We start from the raw sequence: 24,333 nt of genomic DNA on the forward strand, positions 1-24,333 counted from the left end.
CTTAATGTGGGGGATAGGGAACTCTTCTCCTTTGATATTTACATTTAGAGGTGATGGATCCCCAAGTTTTGAGGACCTGTATTCCGAGACCAATCTGACAAAGGGCTTATGTACTTTTTAAAAAGATTTGTACTTTCCTGAGAGGCTGGAAAGTACTTCCAGTTACAAGTTTCCAAAATAAATGCTCTGAGCTAAGGGAAGAGAAATCTCTAGCTTTACTTTGAACAGGGAAAATTAAGCCTTTTACTTTTAATTTGCATTTTTCTTACATGTATCAATTTCCTTTGAGGAACATTTTTGGAAATCTCAGAAAAATTTCCATTTATATCTCATTAGCCAGTACTTCCTTAAATGGATACACTTAGCATCCCAGAAAGCTGCAGAACAGTCTTTCAGTTGGATGCATTGCTACATTTAAAAAAGATAGATCAGGATTCAACTCTAAGAAAAATTTGATTTTTCCACAGGCAATATTTAGGGAGCAGACCAAGTTGTCTATTGTATTCTTGTTATAAAACAATGAAATACACCATCTACAGAAGAAATTATTACCCTTCTATAATTCTTTTTTTGGTAATAGGAGATTGGAAAAGGTAAGATCCATCAAAATTATCTGAAATGATTCCTTACTTAGAACCCAAGTTTAAAAACTGTGATAGAGGAAAGTTTTTCTGGAAATGAACTTATTGTATTCTGTTATATAATATCAGCTGACCCAGGAAGAGGCCACTCTTACTAATTTACTACTTAGGTATAGCTTTTATTCATGTTCGTAACCAGTGAGCATCCTACTTACAGTAGGAAGAAAAGCATAGAATACTTCTGAATTGTCTAAATATGAAATGAACAAGAATGAAAAATGGAACTTTTAAAATCCTCTGAAGAACACAAAAGAACTGATCTAAAGGCAAGGCATACTTTGTGTTAAAATGAGAAAAACCAACATCATGAAAATGTCAAGTGCCAATTTTTATCCCTTTAATACAACTTCAGTAAAAAATGGGAGTTTTTCAATTAGACAAGATAACACTGAAGCCCTTTTGAAAAAGTAAATAAACAAAAATGCCAGGAAAATTGACAATGAGGATTGCCCCCCCCTAGATATTGAATATGTAACAAAGCCTTAACCATTACAATAGTATTGTCTCCCACATTAACAGATTACCAAACAGACCAATACACAGAATAAGATGTCTAAAAATAAACCAAATCACATAAGGGGATTTAGTGTATATTAATGATGGTGGTTCACATCAGTGAAAAAAAAGAAAAGCCATTTAAAATATGTTACTGGGCTGGGTAGCCATCTGCTAAAATGTTAAAATAGAACTCAAATCTCAAAATGAATGCTAGAAAAAAATTTTAATGGATCAAATTTTAAATTAAACAAGGAAGATACAAGTGTACATGAAGAAAAAAATTAATAGACCATTCTAAATTGTGACTCCAATGTCCAGAAGTCTTAAAAGATTAATGAATTCAATTAAATAATATTTTAAAAACATGTAAAAAATAAAACAAAGCAAGAAAAAAAGGTGGGGGGGGGGGCCACTGGGACTGAAGGTCAGTGGTATAGCACTTGTTTAGCATGTGCAAGGCCCTGGGTTCAATCCTGAGCACCATGAGAGAAAGAGAGTGAGAGGGAAAAACAGAGAAGAAACAAGAAAAACGCTAAGCAAAACAAATAACAAATAGACAATAAATTTGAAATTGATATTATATGAAAGACCTACTAAACCTAAAATATAATAAATGTTTCAAAAAATAAGGAAAAGAACAATTAAAAGGATAAAAGATACAAATGGACAGTTCACAAAAAGAAAATATGAATCTTAAATATGTTGAAGTCACCTACTGGGTTAAATTATCCTTTACAAATTGTTCTTTGCAAACTTGCCTCTTATTTCTCCCTTTGCCTAATATTCAAAATTCAAAAGAAAAGCTGCACCTACACTATTTTAGGTATTAACTGCTAGAGTCAGCTATTCCAAGAAAAAGGAACAAGAAAAACACTGGTCACAAGACCTCCTAATCATTAATCTTTCTTTAGATTTACAGAACCCAGAACACGGAGTCATCTTCAGGTAACATCAGAATGTGCAACAAGAAATGGACCACTACAGGGCTGGGGATATAGCTCAGTGGGTAGAGTGCTTGCCTTGCATGCACAAGGCCCTGGGTTCAATCCTTACCATCACCAAAAAAAGAAAGAAAGAAAGAAAATAAATGGACCACCACAGTGTTAATGATTACTCTTGGCACCCACCCATCTGTGGCTAAGAATACACCTCCTTAAATTTCCTGTATATGCTCTTGGGTTGCAGTTATTAGGGAAGATGATGTTTCCAGGACAGGAGTCTGCCATCTTCAAACTTGTCAGCATGGAGCCAGTAAAGTTCTTTCTACTCCTATTATTGTTTCTCAAGTCATTGGTTTTACCAGATGGCAAGAGAACCAGACATTTCACAGTTACAATATGAGAAAATGTGTAATCTCATTTATGACACAGATTAAAACTGACTGAATTGCTCACTTTTATCTATCAGAAGGACAAAAAGTAAAAAAAAAATTCATACATTTATGTTGATTAAACTGTGATAAAATTGTTCTCTAATGTCTTGCTGGTGAGATTGTAAGTTGGCAAACACTTAGTGGAATGGAATAGGATAATATCTGTAAGAATAACACATTCAGAATGTATTTTTGAAATGGTTTTAATTCTAAACTCTTCACACATAGGTACAATTGTGTACACACACACACACACACACACACACACACCACACATAGTTATTCATTGGAACATTATTTGTAATTGCACAAAGTTGGAAACATCCCAATAAAGCTCCATGTAGCTGTCAAAAGAATGAGGAAGCAATTTATATACTGTCATATAATTATCTTCAAGATATATTAATACATACAAAAAATACCCCAAGATGTAGAATAATTTGCATAGTACTGTAGGGAAAAGGAAATGGTCCCTCTGAAGGCTCAGTAATTAAACTGATGAAATAAATAGGCAGTAGACAGATTAGCAAGAGAAAAGGTACTCAGATTTTTTATGTGCATGGAAGGAACTTTTTAAGGAAAAGTGATTACTCCAAAAGCCAGTAAAACCAAGAATCTTAAATACTCTCCTCATATGGGAGAGTAAAAGAGGGCTTTAGGCAACTTAGGGGATAGTAAACAGTTTGGGGGAAATAAAAATGGCCCTAAGAAGAGTAAGTGATATGTGGGACAAAGTCTGCCTGAGCCTGGTGCTTACCTTCAGTCTCCTCTCCAGAGACACAATCTTCCCTAGCTGACAAAAATTCCTGGAGAGACTTGTGGCACTTTTATTCCCTCTGGTGAATCTGTCTTTAATCAGACAAGGAAAGTTCAGAGAAAATCCTTCCCTATGCTCACTGCACCCCAAGTGCCCTCAGTTTGAAGTCCAGAAGATGACATATTAAGGGATGGCATTCACCAACCTCCTTCAGTGTGCTGCTTGTCATATGTATAAAAAGGGCCAAAAAATCACATTATTATCTTTTTATACATTAAAAGAGTTAGTTTCCATTTCTCTCTCACATCTTCTCTCTCTCTCTTTGCCCCTTCCCCCTTCAAGGCACACACACAATACTAAATAAGTACACATATGTACATATATATTATGAGTATATATTTATGTACATACATATACATTTAAAATTTCCAGATTAATTGAGTAAAGATGGTTACCTTATTGAATGGAGGATGTCACAGGGGCAATACAGGACAGAGTGGGAAGGAGACTTCTTACCAAGGAACTCTTTAGAGATATTTTTAACCATGTTGATTCATTTCTATTTTTAAAATATTTTTTAAAGGAGGGTCAATAGAGAGTGAACACGTGCAATTTGGGATATAAACCAAGTCTGTTTTGACTCAAAACTGAAGAAAAGTCTATTATAATCATAAATGCCTACGTTTTTCTTAAAACACTTCTATATCTGATTATTTAAATTGCCAGTAATAGAAACCCCATGCCTGAAGCCTTTCATTGAATATTTATCTGAGATACTCGGACTTGCAGTGAATGAGTAAGGGAAAATGCATTTGAGTTAGATAAACAGATAGTTCCATTTAATTAACATAATTGTCACTTAGTAAAAAGGTTACCCTCTTTCCAAATGTGATAAATTACTTTCTGAATTCAATCAGATGGACACACATTGGTAGAACTGTTTGAAAAAATTTTTTTCCATTGTGTATATAAACCACATTTTCTTTATCCATTCATCTGTTGATGTGCATCTAGTTTGATTTCATAGCTTAGTTATTGTACAAGACTGGGATCCTAATTAGAATAAGACATATCCTATGTTTGCATAAATATGTCAAAATAGATTCTCCAATCATGTATAACTAAAAAGAACAAATAAAATTTTTAAAAAAGAAAAGTAATTCTTTTAATTGGCCAAGATTTGCACTCCTGTTTACAGTTTTCTCAGGGTAACTCCTTTTGGGTTTTAAAATATGTGTGAAACACAAGGGAGCATAAATGAAGCAATTTAGCATCTACACTATTCTGGTAACTGATTAATTGTTATATTTGGTAAAAGAGAGCCATATTTTTAATGTCTATTTTCACTTTTGACACTTCATTTTTTACACCAATAATTTATTATTATTATTAAAACATATTAGTTGTACACATTAATGAGTTTTGCTGTGCCATTTCCATACATGCATGTGTTGTCCTTTGATCATGTATACCCTCCCTTTGACCTTCTCTTACCCTCCCATGTTTATCCCCTCCCTCTCCCTGTTCACCATCCTTTTCTCTAATAATCCCTTTTCTACTTTTAGGTCTTTTTTTTTTCACTTTCCACATATGAGAAAAAATATTGTTTTTCTAGCTAATTTCACTGATTATCTCTCTGGTTCCATCTGTTTTCCTGCAATTGACATCATTCTTCCTTATGACTGAATAATACTCCATCATGTAGCTATTCATATTTTCTTTTTTTATTCATCCATTAGTGGGTATCTAGGCTGATTCCATAACTTAGCTATTGTGAATATTGAGTGATATTGTAGTTCTATTTTCAGTTTTTGAAAAAAACTCACTGTTGTTTTCCATGGCATTTCTTAGCAGCTGTACTCGTTTACATTCCCATCAACAGGGTATAGGTTTCCTTTTTCTCCATAACCTCACTAGCATTTGTGACCTTTATTTTGATAATAGCCATTTTGACTAGGGTCAGATGGCTAAAGATATTTAGTATGTTTACATGTATTCATTGGCATTTGTTTGAGAAGTGTCTGCTCAGATCTTTTCCCACTTTTGACTGGATTGCTTCTTCATTTGATGTTAAAATTTTCAAGTTCTTTACATATTCTTAATATTAATCCTCTGTCAAGTGACTAACTGGCAAAGATTTTTCTTTCATTCAATAGGTTGTCTGTTAATTTCATTGATTGTTCACTTTTGTATTAGTCAACTTTTAGTCTGACTAATCAGTCTCTGTATTAGACTCTATGACAAAAATACCTCACAAGAACAACTTTAAAAGAAGATTATCTGATTTACAGTTTCAGAGGTTAGTTTGTGGAAACCTGTGTCAGTTGATCTGGGCAAGAGGTGAGGCAGAACATTATGACAAAAAGTGTGGCAGAGGAAAGCTGCTCACCCCATGGAAGCCAGGAAGCAGAGGGGAAGGAGCCAGGTGAATGAGATGTACCCCCAAGGACACACCGCACCTGCCTATAGTTACCACCCATTATAATAGTCCTTTCGAATTATTAATCCATCAAGTGGATTAATCACTAATTAGGTTACAGCACTCATAATCTAATAATGTGGTTGCAGGGGTCACCTCATGTCCAAACCATAACACAGTGCAGAAGCTTCTCAAGTTGATGTAATCCATTTGTCCATTCTTACCTTTATTTCCTGGGCTGCTGGAGTCCTATTCAGGAAATCCTTGCCTGTGAAACTATTTGAAGAGTTTCCTGTTTTCTTCTAGCAGTTTCAAAGTTTTGGCTCTTATATTAAGGTTCCTGATCTCAGTGAGTTTATTATTTTTATATTAAAAAAATGTACAAATTTTTATCTGTCAATTCTGTATCCTATTACTTTGCTGAATTTGCTTATTAGTTCCAAAAGTCTTTCAGTGAACAACCAGGTCTTATTTTTTATTTTAGAGGATATACTTTCAGCTTTTCCCCATTCAGGATGATGTTAGCTAGGGGTTTATTATATTTATATAATAGGATATATATATATATATATATCCTTAATTTATTCTGGGATTTTGTCATGAAAAGATGCTGAATTTTTCAAAAGCTTTTACTTCATCTGATGGGATGTTTATGTGATGTTTATGTTTATCTTTGTTGTATTTATGTGGTTTATTGTAGTTATTGATTTGCATATGATGAATCACCCTTAAATCCCTGCAATAAAAGCAACTTGATCATGGTATATGATCTTTCCAATGTGCTATTGAATTTGATTTGCAAATATTTTTTTGAGGATTTTTGCATCACTGTTGATCAGGGATACTGGTCGAATGTTTTCTTGTTTTTGTTGTTGTGTCCATATCAGGTTTAAGTATCATGGTAATGCTGGCTTTGCAGAATGAGTTTGGGAGGTTTCTTTCCCTATTTTATAGAATAGTTTGAGAAGCACTGGTATTTTTTTCTTCCTTAAAAGTCTGGCAAAATTCAGCAGTGAATCCATCTAGTCCTGAGCTTTTCTTTGTTGGGACACTTTTTATTTCTGTTTAATTCCATTGCTTGTTCTGTGTTTAGTTTTTTTTATATCCTCTGGGATCAATTTTGGTAGATCATATGTCCAGAAATTGTCCACTTCTTCTCTTGGTTTTCAAGTTATTGGCATATAGTTTTTTGAACTATTCCATAATGATGCTATGAATTTCATTGGTACCCATTGTAATGTCCCCTTTTTCATCTCTAGTTTTATTTATTTAGATCTCCTCTTTTTTTCTTGGTAGGTCTAACTAATGGTTTGTAAATTTTATTTATTTTTCATAGTACTAGTTCTTTTATTTCATAAATCTTTTGTATTGTCCTTTCATTCTCTATTTTATTTATTTCTGCCTGATCTTTATTATTTCTTTCTCTTCTACTGATTTTAGGTATCATTTATTATCATTTTTCTAAGACCCTGAGATGCAGTGTTAGGTTCTTTAACTATGGTCTCTCTGTTTTTTAATGATGGCATTGATAGACGTAAACTTCCCACCTAGTACAGCTTTCACTGTATCCCACAGATAATCGTGTGTGTTGTGCCTTCATTTTTTGTTTGAATGAAGGAATTTTTAAATTTGTCATTTAATTTCTTCGTGCAAAATGTATTGTTCCAAACAAACTAACAAACAAAAAATGCTGGAGAGGATGTAGAGGAAAAGAAACATTTCTACACTTTTTGGGATTGTAAATTAGTATGAAATAGTATGTAGGTTTTTCAAAAGACTAGAAATGGATCCACCATATGACCCAGCTATACCACTCATTAGTATTTATCCTAAAGAATTAAAGTCAATATACTATAGCATTACATGCATACCCATTTTTTTCTGATAATAATTATTTTATTTTATTATTTTTAATGCAATTTTTTATTTATATATGAAATCAGAATGTATTACAATTCTTATTACATATATAGAGCACAATTTTTCATATCGCTGGTTGTATACATAGTATATTCACACCAATTTGTGTTTTCATACATGTACTTTGGATAGTAATGATCATCACATTCCACCATCATTAATTACCCCATGCCCGCTCCCTTCCCCTCCCACCCCTCTACCCTATCAAGAGTTCGTCTATTCCTCTCATGCTCCTGCTCCCTATCCCACCATGAATCAGCCTCCTTATATCAAAGAAAACATTCGGCATTTGTTTTTATGGGATTTGCTAACATCACTTAGCATAATCTTCTCCATCTCCATCCATTTACCTGCAAATGCCAAGATTTTACTCTCTTTTAGAAGAGGAAAAGTTTATTTGGGACTCATGGGTTCAGAGGTCTCAGTCCATTGACAACCAACTCCATTGTTCTGAGCCACACATGAGGCAGGACATCAGGGGATATGGAAGGGTGGGCAGAGTAAAGCAGCTCAGGGAGGGACTAATTTTGGCTCATCAGGGACAAAATATAAACCTCAAAGGCACACTCCCAGTGACCTACCTCCTTAAGTCATACCCTATTGACCTATAGCTATCACCCTGTTAATCCATTCAGATGGATTAATGCACTGATTATGTTAAGTTTCTCATAACGGGATCATTTCACCTCTAAACTTTTTTGCATTGTCTCATGAGCTTTTGGAGGACAGTTCATATCTAAACCATAACAATCTCTAATGCGGTGTGAGCCTTGTGGCTATCTTTTTTAAAAAATTTATTTTTTAAATACATGACAGCAGTGGAAGCATTACAATTCTTATTACACATATAGGGCACAATTTTTCATATCTCTGTATATAAAGTATGTTCACGCCAATTTATGCCTTTATACGTGTACTTTTTTTTGCATTACAATTCTTAATACACCTATATACCACAATTTTTTGTATCTCTGTTTGTATATAAAGTATGTTGACACCCAATTCAAGTTTTCATACATGTACTTTGTATAATGATGTCCATCACATTTCAACATCCTTGTTAATCTCCTGCTCCCTCCCTTTCCCTCCCACCCTTCTTCCCTATCTAGAATTCATCTATTCCTCCCATGTTCTCCCTCCCTACCCCACTATGAGTCAACCTCCTTATATCAGAGAAAACATTTGGCATTTGGGTTTTTTGGTATTGGCTGACTTCACTTAGCATTATCTTCTCTAATGCCATCCATTTACCTGCAAATGCCATGATTTTGTTCTTTTTTAATGCTGAGTTAAATTCCATTGTGTATATATGCCACATCCACTGAAGGACATCTAGGTTGGCTCCACAGTTTAGCTATTGTGAATGTGCTATAAACATTGATGTGGGGGCTGGGAATGTGGCTCAAGCAGTAGCGCGCTCGCCTGGCATGCGTGCGGCCAGGGTTCGTACCTCAGCACCACATACCAAACAAAGATGTTGTGTCCTCCGATAACTGAAAAATAAATATTAAAAAATTCTCTCTCTCTCCCCCTCTCTCACTCTCTTTAAAAAAAAAATTGATGTGGCTGTGTCCCTGTAGTATGCTGTTTTTTTAAGACCTTTGGGCATACCCATATTTGTAGGGGCACAATTCACAATAACCAAACTGTGGAACCAACCTAGGTGTCCATAAATGGATGAATGGGCAAAGAAAATGTGGCATATATACAGAATACAGTTTTACTCAATCATAAAAGTGAATGAAATAGTGTCATTTGCAGGAAAATGGATGGAACTTGAGACTATTATATTAAGTGAAATAAGCCAAACTCACAAACTATAAAGGGTTATATTTTTCCTCTCATATGTAGAAACTATAGAGGAAAAAGAAAAGGTGGGAAGAAAAAGAAAGGTGGGAAGGGGTGTGCTTCATGAAAACTGAAAGGAGATCATTAGAGGATAGGGATAAGAGGGAGGGAAAGGAAATGAGAGAAAAGGAATATACTGGTGAAGGATATTGGCCAAATTTTTTTTATATTATGTGCATGTACAAATATATAACAACAAATCTTAACATATGTGCAATCATAATGCACCAATAAAAATATGGAAAAAGCATATTGTTCAATCTCTATGTGTTTGCATAATTTCTGTAGTTGCTTTTGTTGTTGATTTCTAGTTTCATTTCATTATAACCTGATGAGTTGCAAAAGATTATTTATATTCTTAAAAAATGTCTTAATTCTTACTTTGTGGTCTATTATATAATCTACTTGGAAAAACTTTAATGTACTGATGAAAAGGATGTGAATGTGTTCTGTAACTGTTGGATGCAATACTCTATAGGTGTCTGTTAAATGCAGTTGATCTATAGTGTGATTTATCTTTGATGATTCGTTATTGATAATTTTTGTCAGGATTTTCTACTATGAGAGTGGGGTACTGAAATTACCCACTATTATTGTATTGGGGCCTACCTCCCTTTATGTTCATAGTATTTGGTTTATAAAATTGTGTGGTTTGATATTTGGTACATCACATCTAAAATTATCAAATATTGATAAATTGTTCCTTTAAAAGAAATGTAGTAAATTTCTTTGTCTCTTCTGACTATTTTTGGCTTGAAACCTCTTTTGTTAGTTAAGAGTATAGCTAATTCTGCTTCCTTTTGGATTTCATTTGCTTGGAACATTGTTTTCCATATTTTCTCTTCCAGTCTGTATATGTCTTTGCAGGCAGAAAATTGTTGGGTCTTATATTTTTGTTTTGGTTTCATTCTCTTTGTTTGTTTTAGATCCAGTTAGCCATTCTGTGCTTTTTAATTGAAAAATCAAGACCATTTCCACTCAATATTATTACTGAAAGGTATGTATTGGTTGCCACCATTTTGTTGTTTTTCTAGTTGTTATGAGTGATCTATGTGCATTTCTTTCTTCCTTATTCATTTTAAAGTATTTGTTACAGAATTAAAGTTTGATTATTTTCTTATTCTCTCTTACTTATCTACTCTATTAGTGAGGTTTGCTTTTCCCATGCTCTCATCATGGTGTTTATCTTGCTTCCTCTTCTGTAGGTAAGTTTCCTAAACATATCTTTTGTAATACTGGTTGAGTAGTCATGAATTCCTTTAGTTTATGCTTATCTTGGAAGGTCTTTATTTCTTCTTTCAGTATGAAGGATAACTTAATGGATATAGTAATGTAGGCTGGCAGTTATTTTCTTTCTGGACTTAAAATATACCATTCCATGTCCTCTTGGCCTGTTGAGATTCTACTGAGAAATATGATGTTATTCTGATGAGTTTAACTTTATATGTGACTTGGTGCTTCTCTCTTACAGCTTTCAATATTCTTTTTTCTGTGTTTTTGGCAGTTTAATGTGTCACAGATAGGTTCTTTTCTGATCATGTCTATTTGGGGATATAAATTCCTCCTGTACCTAAATGTCCATATCTTTTCCAAGATTTAGAAAATGTTCTGCTATTATTTCACTGAATAGGTTTTCAATGCCTTTAGCCTATAGCTCTGCTGCTTTGTCTTTGCCAAATATAGAGACACTTAGTCTTTTGATGGTGTCCCACAGACACCATCGTTTTCATTCTCTCTCATTTTTTTCTTCATTATAATCTTAATGTGATAATTTATCAACCTTGCCTTCATTTCCTGATTCTTCTGCTTAACCTAGTCTTTTAGTAAGGCTTTCAACTGCATTTTAATTTGACTTACTGAGCTTTTTATTTCTAAAATTTCAATCTGGTACTTTTTCAGAATCCTTAATTATTTATTTAATTGATGTTTCATATTCTATATTGATTTGCTTAATTCACTCATATATTTATTTTATCCTTGTTGAATTAATAATTTTATTGCCATTTTCTTAAAGATTAAAGACAACACAAGTAGAAAGACCTTCAATGTTCACAGATAGGCAGAAATAATATTGATTAAAATGCCCACACTGCCACAAGTAATATAGAGATTCAATGCAATCCCCATTAAAATACCAATGACAATCTTCATAAAACTAGGGAAAAAATTGTCAATTATTTGGAAGAATAAAAGAACTAGAATAGTCTAGGCAATTCTAAGCCAAAAAAGCAGTGCTGGAGACACCAAAATACCCAAATTCAAATTATAATATATAGCTTAGTAATAAAAACTGCATGGTGTTAGCACAAAAACAGACACAAATCAATTGTACAGAATAGAAGTCACAGAGACAAATCCACAAAGATACAGTTATCTGACCATCGTAGTTCAGATAGATATGATGTAGACAGCAAAAAAATATGAGGTACATCCCCTGAGGTTACTCCTCCAGTCTTGTCATCAATGTGCAGGAAGAAACCTAGGCTGAGTTCCCTTGTAGTTGAAGTGTCCAACTTTTGTGTGCTCACTGCTGTTGCTACAAAGGTGAATTACAAGAAACAGGTCTTCAGCCCCCACCCCACCCCTAGCCATGCCTACTTGGCGCAGGTAATCAACTGGAGATTTTATATTCCTTATTCTTTAAGATGAATTATCTACCAAGGTTCCAACAGGGTTAGGTCATAGGTGAAGTAAGGTAAAATTTTTCTCAGCTGGGTTGGGAGGATAGTTCAGTGGCACACCATCTACCCAACATGCTTTAAGTATTGGGTTCAATTCCCAGCCCCACACAAAAAAAAGAAAAGCAAGTAATAACAACAAATGAAAACAAATCAGATAAAAGAAACAAGGTAAAAACTAAGTAAAAATAGTAACAATAATAATACCAAAACCAACAACAACAAAGAAAAGAAGAAAGCACCTCTACTTCCCTCCAAATAGCAGACCTTGCTTCTCACCAAAGAGAACTCTCAGCAGTTTTATGCCAAAGTCACTTCCTTGAGTACAAACCGTCTCTCAGCGCAGCAGGTTCATTGATCCAGTGAAGAGGCCCTTGAGTCTTGAAGATAGAAAAATGAAGGGGCTTCTGACAACCAGAGCAGTAAACTCAGATAACAGAACCCTTCCTAAAATTGCTCCCAGTTAGAAACTGTATGAATACTTTTGGAAGTGCAGAGAACTTCTTCCCTAGAATCAGCTGGCTTTGTAAATCCCAGGTCTCTTATTTGTTTAGGCTGTATGTTTGCAAGATTCTGAGTGCTCTGCTTGTGGAGTTCTCTAAGACCCTCTCTCTTTTATTTATTCTGGAGGATACTTCCTTCCTCCTGCTGAGCCCCAAGCACTGGGTACAATGCTCAAAGGTGAAAAAGAAACTTGGTGCTGGGGAGCTCTTTTTTTTTTTTTTTTTTTTTTTTGGTATTCTAATATACCCAGTATTTCTGAGTTTCACCTGGTCACTTACTCTAGCATGGCACTCCAGCGCTTTCCTATGACACCCACCTCAACTATAACTACACACCTGTTGTTCTAGTTTAATATGGTGAAGAAGCAGGTGAGTGCTGGTGCCTCTAATCTGTCATCTTCTAATCTCCAAAAAGAGCTTTCTAAAAACTGAATCCCATAGCCTCACATACTTTATAAGTCAAGTAACTATTTCATTCAATTTACCCACACTACTAGATTTGATCATCTTTCTTCATGTATTCTTCATATTCAAGTTTTTTTATTTTTTAAATCAATGCAAATCCTCATATAAAACACATAAATGCAATAGGGTGCCTGTGCAGGAGCACACAAGATACCTGATATGGTTTAAAAATAAATTAGAGGAAGTCTTGCCCAGGAAAATCTTCTCTCTTTTAGAAAGTTTTGAGAAGTATTCCTTAGTTAAGTAAATGTAGAGGAACTTGAAGCAGTGGAGTGGGTACAGTGCTCAAAGGTGAAAAGGAAACTTGTTATTCCAGCAAGGTTTAATGATTCAAGGAAACTGGAGATAAGCAAACCTGTTGCTTGTAATCAAATGTGTTTATTTACATACAGAATCTAGACAAGTTACCAAAGGTCCATCTCTGTTCACAATGCCGCAGTCTGGTTGGGCACAATTCAGGAGCCACTTGTCAAAAGAAACAAACTTTATTTTTAGAACACACACACACCAAACCACACAGCTCCTCAGGAAAAACCTTCAGAGCCCAACTGCCACCACCAATTCACTTGCTCATAAGCCAGTTGTTTTATTAATGGCAATGCTTGTTCTGTATTCCCCAAAACTCTGTTAGCTGTTTGAATAAGCCTGTCTACAAATTCAGCATAAGATTCATTAGCTCCTTGTATTACCTTAGATAATTGACCTTGTAAACTTCCATGTCCTTGTAAAGTTTTCCATGCCCTAACTGCATTTGCAGCAATTTGTGCTTACATGCCAGGATCATATGCAATTTGTTGCTGCCGATCCTCATAAGGTCCCTTTCCTTAACAACATATCTAGATTTCTCTGAGGATAACCAGCTGCTGCATTTCGCCTAGCCATCTCCTTGCAAAATTCCTCATTGGCAACCTTCCATAACAGGTATTGTCCTCCATTTAGCACAGCTTTACACATATTAGCCCAATCTGCTGGCGTCATGTTCAAGTTGTTAATGGATTCGACCATGCTTACAGTGAAGGGTGCTTGAACTAGAAAAACTTTCTCAGGGTCAACCAGAGTCCATAGTTACTTGGAAGGGATTTTCACTCTGGATGGATACTTAAGTCTGAGAAGGAACTGCAAAGCAGTATTTTAGGCAGGGGAAGTGTTGCTTTGACCACAGAAGACAGCTGATGTTGGATACATTGACCAGGTATAAAATCTGGCATCAGTGTTTAGAAAATTTAGCACTAAGCATTAATATGTACCAAGAGAATTTTGTAAACCAACTGCCATCTGTCTCGGATGGTATCTGGAAATTATGGTGTTTGTAATATGACCAGGCTGGCTGGAGTGCTTAAACCATTGGATAGGTCCTTAAGAAGAATGTTGTAGTCTTCCTGACAGGGTAACTATTTACTGGACAAACTAATTCAGCAAATAAGAGGACATGACTATCTGTCTCTAGTTTCGGAAGTAACTTAATGCAGCCATGCAAATTTGAAAACATCCTGTTTTCAAACTTAACAAATTTTATTTCTTACATGTGAGTTCACTCTTTGCTTCCCAGGTTTTGAGAAAGGGACAAACTCAAATGCCATCAAGTATGAGGCTGTTGAAATAATTGCATCATATAATAAAGAGGGATTGTGACTGAGAATAACTGGAGAATTTCTCCCTCTTCCAAGGAATCCAAATGCAACAATAAATTAAAATCTGAGCTGAACACTCTCTCTCTTTCTCTCTCTCTCTCTCTCTCTCTCTCTCTCACACACACACACACAGAGAGAGAGAGAGAGAGAGAGAGAGAGAGAGAGACCATAAGTCAGTAGGCTAAATTTGCCTCGCAATTGTCACTTTGATACTCATCGATAGAATCTATTTTGAAGTGTTCAAATCTTTTCTGGGATGATAAAAACTACTCTTCCAAAGTCTCTAACAAAGAATTTGAAAGGATGATATAAAGAAGAGTGAATACTTTACTGAACCACAACTCAGTTCTGAGCTCTAGGTCCTGTGACCCAAAGAAGACTAAGATAAGTTTCCTTCTTCAGTGAGCTCCCAGACTCATGTTCAAGAATGTCACCACCATTTGTTCAGTTTCTGGTCCCCTTGAATACTCAGGAATATAGCTCTGAAATGTCATTGGATAAACTCACTTGTACCTCCTTTAAAACTGTGTGTACTGTAATATTAACAGGACTTTTTTTCTTTTAAATCGAAAGTAATAGACATCCACTCATATCTCTGCCTGCCTTTGCCAATGATGGGGTTCAGGAAACACTACTCCAGAGTATTTTAAGCTGAAGGAATTTGAGAAAAACCACAGAAGCAGGAAGGTCTCTCTGAACTTCCTCTGCCCTTATTCCCTGAAACAAGTCATGAAATCTAGGGAAAATTCTACTATCCTCTGAAGCAGGTCATAAGACCATGGTGTGAAAGGTACCTTCTCTATAGCATAAGGAAAGGAACATCCTTACCTCAAAGGGACACAGAGAAAAATCTGAACTATTTGCTTGCTAAATTTCCCTAACTTATTACATTTAGTTCATACCTGCTTTGTACCATTATATTTCTCCATGTCTGCCTACTTTTTTGGCAGGGTGGGGGTACTGTGGATTGAAATCAGGCCAACTGTCTACTCTTTATAATAACCTATTAATTAAAACTATACACTTAGGCTTAACTACTTCTTCAGGTTTTCATCTGCTGATGAAAACTCCTGTGTCACATAAAACATTAAATAATCTATGTGATTATCTCCTGCTAATCTGTCTTTTATGGTAGGGGCCTCAACCATAAACTTAAAATGAATTTAAAAAAAGATATCCTCCACCCCATACTGCCCTTCACTTACCCACATCTCATTCTGCTAATGCCCCCTGTCATTTAAGCCCCTGGATACCCACAAACCCTAGCTTGCATCTCTGGCTGCACCTTCTGCACTCAACAAAGTTCCTGGCACGGCATATGCTCTTCATGTACTCAACTATGTGAACTGAGTTCTGCTGACTTGCAATTCTGATTATTGGTCCTGAACTTGATCTTTGTGAATCTCACAATACGGACCTGAATCTCTGCATGTTAAACCATTTGACCCAGACCTAGTTTCCCAGACTTGGCCTTTCCTTCCCTCTAGTCTGATGTGACATTTGACTTTGATTTTCCTTTCTATAAGCACAGGGCCCCTCATGTCCTTCTTTCCCCAAGAACAGATGTTTCTGCAGTAAGTTGCAATTTCTTTTCTGCATTCTCATCTCCTCTCACTCCCTCACTGTCTTGGTTCTTCTCAGGAGGTACCATCTCCTTGCTATTCATCAGTCCCCTGATACTTTAGATTGCATATTTCTATAAAGCTGCTTTTAGAAAGGCAAGAAATTCAGAGTCTAAAAGTCAAACAGTAAAAGACACAGTCATACATGAGAGATTCATGTTTTAGAAAGAACTACTGGGGCTCAGGAAATGATACTCCAAAATATGGCACTTTGGATTACTCCCTGCTTTGAACTAAATGAGAACTAAGGTCTCTCTGACCTCCTCCTGCCCTCCTGTCTCTCATTTCTCTTTCTTTCCCAAAGCACAGGCAGAAATTTTCTGTAAATGTTCCTTGCCTACCTTGAAACTGGATGCTCCTTAAAGAATAAAATTGGGTCATATCCCCTCCCCAGGAATCTCTTCATTGGAGGAAATTGACTCAAAGCATAGGAAAGAAGACCATAGGTTAACACCACATCCAGACAGTCTACATCACAGTCTATCACCAGTTGTTCAGATACCTCGATTATCTCCCCTAAGTTGCCCACATGCCCCTCCTCTCTCTCCACTGAAGTCAGCATATAAGCTCTTACATTTCACTGGATTGTTGGGTACCCACTTTTTTTCCTTGTGATATACCTGTGCACATAATAAATTTGGAAGCATTTTCTCCTGTTGATCTAATGTCTGTTTATTTCATAGATGTACTTTATCAAAACTTCAGAGGATGATGGGAAAGTTCTCTTTACCCCTACAAAACCTAATTCCCACCATACTTTAAAAAAGAATAAAGCATTAATTGGAAGATTTTGTCTATTGAATGAAAGTCCTTCATATACTTCGCTTATTCTTCCCATTCTGTTCCTCCATGTTTTATCCCCCAAATTACACATTTTTCTTTCATCTAAGAAAATATTATTGCTGCCCCCATTCTGTATGAGCAGCTGAACTTGGTGTCACTCATGTGAATTTCCAGGGACTCCAAATGAAATGCAGACACACTTTACCTTTAAAGAAGCTTCTGGACGGCTTCTCAGCTCTTGGCCTCAGGCTCCCCAAAAGGGAGAGCAAGAGAAAGTCACGAGACGCTGGCAATAGAGATCGAGCACGTTCGGAAGTGGGCTTTTATTGGGGTACTCTTGTTCTTAGAAAGTTCTATCCAAAAAAGGCCAGAAGGGGCAGGGTTACAAGGGACAGATGAATGTAATTCAACCTCAGGGATGACACTTACATCTGCAGACACGCCTTCTACTTCCTGAGCTGGGACAACGCCCAAGTCACCCGAAATGTAGTGATCGGTCAGAGCCTCTTGCTTCAGGACTGGAAAGTGTGGGTCATTCAAAGTGGCTCCCTACAGACTATTTTTGCGTGACTTAATCATTTAATTCTAACTTTAAAAAGCTGCTTTCTATTTCATTTAATGTTTTATTTTCTGTGTGATTCTCATTTTGAGTTTTTCATTTCAGTTAATGAGACTATCCTCACTCCTACAGCCATAGGACTTTGTTGATCAGCTGTACATTCTGTCTCACCAAAACAAATCATTCTTTTCTTTCTTACCCAATTATTTCTCAGTAAATTCCCAAGTAGGCCTCAGGAGACATTTCCTTTAGGAAAAAAAAAAAATTTTTAAAGCATAAATAGTCTAGTAAAACACTTTCTACTTTCTAAATCTGCTTTCGAAACACACACATTTTAGATGTGGGAGCAATGAAAGAGATTCAAAATTATCTTCCATTATCCAGATTTCACATAGCTGTCCTTTGGCAAAATTTTAGAATTACAACACTTTTGTAAATAAGAACAAAGTTCCCTGAGAAGCCAGTCTACTGAGGCTTGTTATTCACTTTGACTGAATTGCTATATTACACAGTAAATAGCAGTTTTGATTACTTCAAAACTGATAGATCTCAAAAAATCACAATCCATTTTTTAAACTAAGTGAATATGAATAGTACATGAATAGAGCTAGAAGCTCAACAATTTCAATTTTTCATAAATCGACACCTTCCCTCCCTCTAACTGGTGTTAAACATACCTTCCATGTGACCATTATTGTGTGATGATTTGGTTCCAAAGTCAAGGAAAAAACCCACAAGTGAAGAAGGTGGTCTACCACATGAATTCCCAAAGAGAAACACATTTTGAGTTCCAATTTGGACTCAATCAAGCATGTCCACAAATCCAGAGTTATGAAACTCAACTCTGCTCTGTCATCAAAGAAGAGTGACAAAAACAGTTAAGGCCAGGAGTGGTGCTAGGAGAGGGGGAGGAGGCAAGCAAGTGGAGGACTGGGTAGAGAAGACCACAGGATGCTGTCAGCTGGACCAATAAAATAAGGAAGTCCCTAACCTCAGGGTGAGAGAGACATGATAGCAGCTGCAAAAGGGAAGTGCACATGTTTATACAATAGATGGATGGATGTTCATAAGCAAGAGAATGTAATCCTGTTTGCCTTTAAACACTTGTCATGAAAAAGTTATATTTGGGAACTTTTCTAGGAACAGAGCTGCAATCCCTTGCTGTTGCCGGAAATTGCCTTGTGGTTTGGCAACCTGGGGATTTGCTTGACTTTTTGTGGCTGTCACCCCAAACTAGGAACCACTAAGTCAAAGTTAAATAAGAGCTAAAATTAAATTACTTCCCTTCCTTGTTTATGTATTTCTTTGGAATGAAGACATTTTAGCACTTACAATGTATTAATTTGTAGGATGGGATGTCACAGCAAGTCAATCACAGTCATAATGAAAATACAGGAACAATCTTGTATATTTTTCCGTAATACAGTATATTATGTTAGGATAAAATATAGGATCCCTAGTAACATAGCACTATAAATATTAATGCCCTTTATCTTAAATGTGAGTAGATATATATGACAGAAATTTGTGAGTTGTGTTCAATAACTTCTAAAGAACAATATCGAGATTTCTTGATACTAAAGCAAAATTTTTAAGATTAAATAAAAAGCTGTCATTATAACTTGAAAACTTCTCTCAAGAAATGACCAAGGAAAAATGCATAGGACTTTCAAAGGGAAAAGATGTATGATTAAACATATCAACATACACCAAAAAAGAAGGGTGAGAGAATATAAATGTTAAAGGTTGAAGATTTCAACACAGGAATAGAGTATATAGAAGTGTTGGAACATTGGTTCTGAAAATTTTTGGAATTGCTACCATGATCTATAACTTCACTTTCTGCTTCTTGTCAATCCATCCTTCTGGAAGCATGCAACCCCTTCCACAACTGCTAATTAACTGTACTTGGATCATAACTAAGTGCAGGTATGTAAAAAACCCAAAGTTTCAGTTACAGCAGGCTTTTGCCCAGGATTTGCACAATTTGAAAAGTAAGGGCAATAAAGAAATAGGTAGGCTAATTCCTGTCCCAATCAAAATGATGTTTCCCCTTACTGTGTCTGAGAAATCAAACTAAAAGTGAGCACCCCAAAAGATTTCAGTTTCCTTGTTTTCCCTCATTTTCCTAAATTCACCAAGTCTCATCTTTTTTCTCATCTATAATTAGCATTTGATTTTGTAATATCGTAATTTTTTTTCTTCCTTCCCTCTCTCCTATCCTGCACCCTCTCTTCTCTTTTCTCTCCTTTAAAAAGACAAAAACAACAATGAAAAGCCTTCCCAAAGTAGTAAGCATTTGCTGACAGTTCACTCTGGTATGGAGCTCTCGGTAGTCAGCTTTTCTAAAATAAACCTTTGGGGGCTGGAGTTGTGGCTCAGTGGTGGAGTGCTTGCCTAGCATGCTTGGGGCACTGAGTTCGATCCTCAGCACCACATATTATAAAATGAAGATACTGTGTCCACTTAAAACTAAAAAATAAATGTTTTTTAAAAAATAAACCTTTGTACAACTAGACTAGATGCCAGCTCTAGTGTACCCTTGCCTATGTGTTATCAAGTTCTATACTCATATTGTGTGCTTTATAAGGCATCTTTCCAGGATGACAACATGGACAGATAGAGGGCAACTCAGGTCTGTTTAGCAGTATTAGGAGAAAGAAAGGAAGCAGAATATATTCTTGTGATTCTCAAAGGAACTTCATAGAGCTGGGCACGGTGTTGCATGCCTGTAATATCAGCAACTACAGAGGCTGAAGCAGGAGGGTCGAAAGTCTGAGGCTAGCCTTAACAATTTAACAAGATCCTGTCTCAAAATAAAGAGGGCTGGAGATGTATCTGAATGGTAAATTCTGTATTCAATCCCCAGTACAAGAACAATGACAAAAACAAAGCAAAACAAAACAAATAGTAATCATAGAGCTAGAGTACAAAATTCTATTCTACTATAGGAACATACCAATAGAACAGCAGTTAGAGCTAATGAAGTAATTATTAGAACAGTGAGTTTATTCTCTCTCCATCTCCCCTTCTCTCCTTTCCTTTTTATTCTATATTACCTTTATGTTAAAATTAAAAACCTCTAAGAGTTAGGGATGTTGTTCAGTGGTAGGGAACTTGCCTAGCATGGGCAAGGCCCTGAGTTTGATTCTGCAAAATAAATAAATACCTCTAAAATATGATCCCAATCCAATCATTAAAACATCAGATAAACCCAAATAGAGGAACCTTACACAAATATTCCCAACCAGTACTCTTTTTTTTTTTTATTAGTTGTTCAAGACAATACAATGATCTTGACGTATCATACATTTCCAACCAGTACTCTTTAAATCTGTCAAGATGCTGGGCATGATGGTCCACTATAGTAATTTCAGCTCCTCAGTCAGGAGGAGTCAGGAGGTCACAGTTCAAGGCCAGACTGAGCAACTTAGTAAGACCCTTTCTCACCTGTCTCAAAAGAAAGAAAGAAAAAAAAATGAACACAAAAATATTATGCAGAATTATCCACATAATTTTCACTTGCAACCATTGGCCAAAATTCAGTCATATGATTATATCTAACCCAGAGATAGGCAGGGAATGTAGTCTAGTAGGGAGGCTACATCTTAGGGACTAACATTAAAAGGAAGAAAAAGAAAGTATTATGGGAACAATTAATCAGATCTCCCACAATCACCAGGCTCCTTAGAAGTGGAGCAAGAACTTTAATCAAGGTCTTTGTATTTCATATTTGATGTTATTCCAATTGATTGCTGAATTATATTTATACTTTCCATTCATCTATATATAAAAAGAAAATAGCAGATTAGGTATTTTTTGCTTTCCCTTTTAATATCCTTAAACTTGCCGTTTAATAACATTATTGGCTTAGTAGTCATTTCCTTCTGGGTTGCAATCTTCTGATATGCATGCGTTTGTGGCATTATTAAATGTGTGCATAACTCCCAGAATGCACATCCAAAGCAGTCTGAAATGCTGGACAGAAGGTTGAAGAGAATTCAGCAGTTCTGTGCTCAATTGTCATGTGATCTTTAGAAAACTACCTGACTTGGCTCTAGAATCAAATCCAGGTATCATGGAAACTAAAATTATTTGCAATTTAGAGATCTTCTTTAAGAAAAATTCACAATACTTTTTTACTAATCAAAAATTAAGCATGAACATAAGTACTAATTCACAGTGAGAAATGAAATAATAACGAAACATTTTAAAGCTGACAAAAACCATAGATATCAAAAATTGTGAAAAATAAGATACTTTTATGCTGCCTGACATACCTTTACAATAGATTTTCCCCTACATTTTTGCTGAAAATTCATTGGTAATTTTTTCATATGAAAATGTTGTTATATATTCTAAAGGGAGCAAAAATAAAAGTTTTTTCCAGCATGACTATTGATATTTTTCCTCTATTATTATAGTTAGGATTCAAAATAAAACAACTTCATACAATAGAATAATAACACAATGGAAGTTTGCATTACTTCTATTGATCTTGCCTGAAAAAAAAATAAAAATTGTGTACTTGCCGTCATACCTGCTACATTATTGAATATATTCCTGACAGGAGGGAATCACCACTTTGAGTAGGCTTCGAAAACAACTGAATCTGTTGTTTACAATTTTATAGATTTGATGACTAGAAAAAATTTCCCCAAAGTGGCTTCTTGATGTCTCCATAGTAAGTCTTCTGTTTTCTCTGTTGCTTACAGCCAGGCTCCATGGGACATATCTGGAAACTACGTCTACCCTGGAACAGCAAATGATAGCCACACATGAGAGACCTAGAACAACACCCCCCCTCCATAAATTCTACTTCATCTAAATGCATCCCTATCTCAATGTCTCTCACCCAGTTGCCCAAAATGTCCAAATGTCATCCAATATGAGGCAATGCATGATGGAGGGAAAGACAGAAAGGAAAGAGGGAGAAGCTCTCTGAAGACTGTGATTCTTTATGTAAAATTTACAAAAACATGTGCCAATGTGATCACATTGTTAGAAGCTTTAGATGAATTCTGTGGTAGTGAAAATAGTGCAATGCTGACATAAAAATAGATACACCGACCAAGGGAATAGCATAGAGATCCCAGAAATAAGCATACACATTTACGACCTATTGATTTTCCCAAAGGTACCAAAATGAGAAAAGAACAGTCTTGTCAGTAAATGATGCTGGGAAAATTGAACAGTCCCATGAAGAAAAATGAAATTGGACCCTTATCTTAGGCAAAAATGAACTTAATATGAATTTAAAGACTTACCTGTAAGTTCTGAAATGAAAAACTACTAAAAGCTAGCACAGGGAGAAAGCCCATAACATTGGTCTGTGTAACAATGATATCCTCTATCTTACTACTCCAGATCTCAGATATAGCTCCCAAAGCACAGGCAACAAAAGCAAAAATGGTAAATGGGATTGTATCCAACTAAAAGGTTTAAGATTTTTTTGTTTCACAACAAAACTGCCTCCTTTTTCTTCTGTAAAATAGGGATAATATTAACCTCACTTACTGAAAAGATAGAGTAAGGAAGAAATACATAAATATTGTGAAAATGAAAGTTTCCTAGGATAACAGGAACAGCTAGACCTGACAGGAAACTTTGGGGAAGACTTATCCTCCAGATTATCATCTCAGTGAATGTAAACAAAATAACATTTTGGCTTATTTTCATCTGTGCTTTCTTTCTTTTTCTTTATCCCCACCATGACATATAATTCTGATATTTCCTTCCCCCACCTGGCTTACATTGCTTTCTTTTTTGTGTGTTCTATTTTCTGCTTTATCTGTTCACTCTTTTTTTTTTTTTTTTTTTTTTAATTTTCTATCCCCTTTCCTCCGGCTCAGTCTCTAATTCCCATTGCTTGTGTCCACTTACGCAGTGGCAGAGCTGCTCCCCTAGCCTTCTCTAAGCTGCTTTTCATATCTTTAAAACCTATGGATGCTGGGAAATGCCGTCAGTCTGGAAGAGAAATGTAGCCACGTGATGCCTTGCTCAGCAGATGGGATTTCAGGGTGACCCTGTCTGATCACCAGGCTTGACTTATGAAATACCGCCAATGATGAAATGCATGGCAAGCAAACTCCCTGCACGATGCAGGGCAGCAGCATGATGGATGGGCAGGCAATGCTGGATAAATCACTCCTCTCCATGAATTTTGGTTCATGGGTTTACTCCAGAAAGAACTGAATTATCCCAGAGATAACAACACTGTACCAAGAACTGGGCAGTGGACTTATGGTTTACTTAGGCATAACACCCTCGTTACTCAGTAAAGCAAACTGTTTCTTACAATGTAAGGTTTCAGTACATTTCAGTGGCTTTTAAATTAAGCAAACAGTCTGGCATATGGATCAAGATTCCTCGGACTATGAAAGAGTCTCTTCTAAAGTATGGACATAACAGAAAAATTTATATATAGAAGTTTAATAATCCTACTTGTCATCTGCTCATTTGGGGGGGGCGAATAACTATTACTGTTCACCATAATCTTAATCCTGCACACTCTTTTTTTAAATACATGACCCATTTTAGTATTAAGAAATGGATCAGAAATTTAAATATGAAAAAAACTGGGTGACTTTAATATGCCTGCTAACATTATCTCATTAATCCTCATTGGTTTTCTTTT

The 24,333-nt window shown here is 35.8% G+C and overlaps 1 long non-coding RNA gene across 1 annotated transcript; it reads right to left on the reverse strand.

The window, feature by feature from the left end:
* Positions 1–21,048: 21,048 nt before the first annotated feature.
* On the reverse strand, positions 21,049–23,661 carry LOC143407988 (uncharacterized). Its single transcript, XR_013092442.2, has 3 exons — positions 23,580–23,661; positions 22,237–22,449; positions 21,049–21,146 (listed from the first exon to the last, which is right to left on the reverse strand). It is a non-coding gene; the product is annotated as an uncharacterized LOC143407988 (long non-coding RNA).
* Positions 23,662–24,333: the final 672 nt, after the last annotated feature.

Source organism: Callospermophilus lateralis, chromosome 10 (genome assembly GCF_048772815.1).
Source record: "Callospermophilus lateralis isolate mCalLat2 chromosome 10, mCalLat2.hap1, whole genome shotgun sequence".
NCBI classification, from domain to species: Eukaryota; Metazoa; Chordata; class Mammalia; order Rodentia; family Sciuridae; genus Callospermophilus; species Callospermophilus lateralis.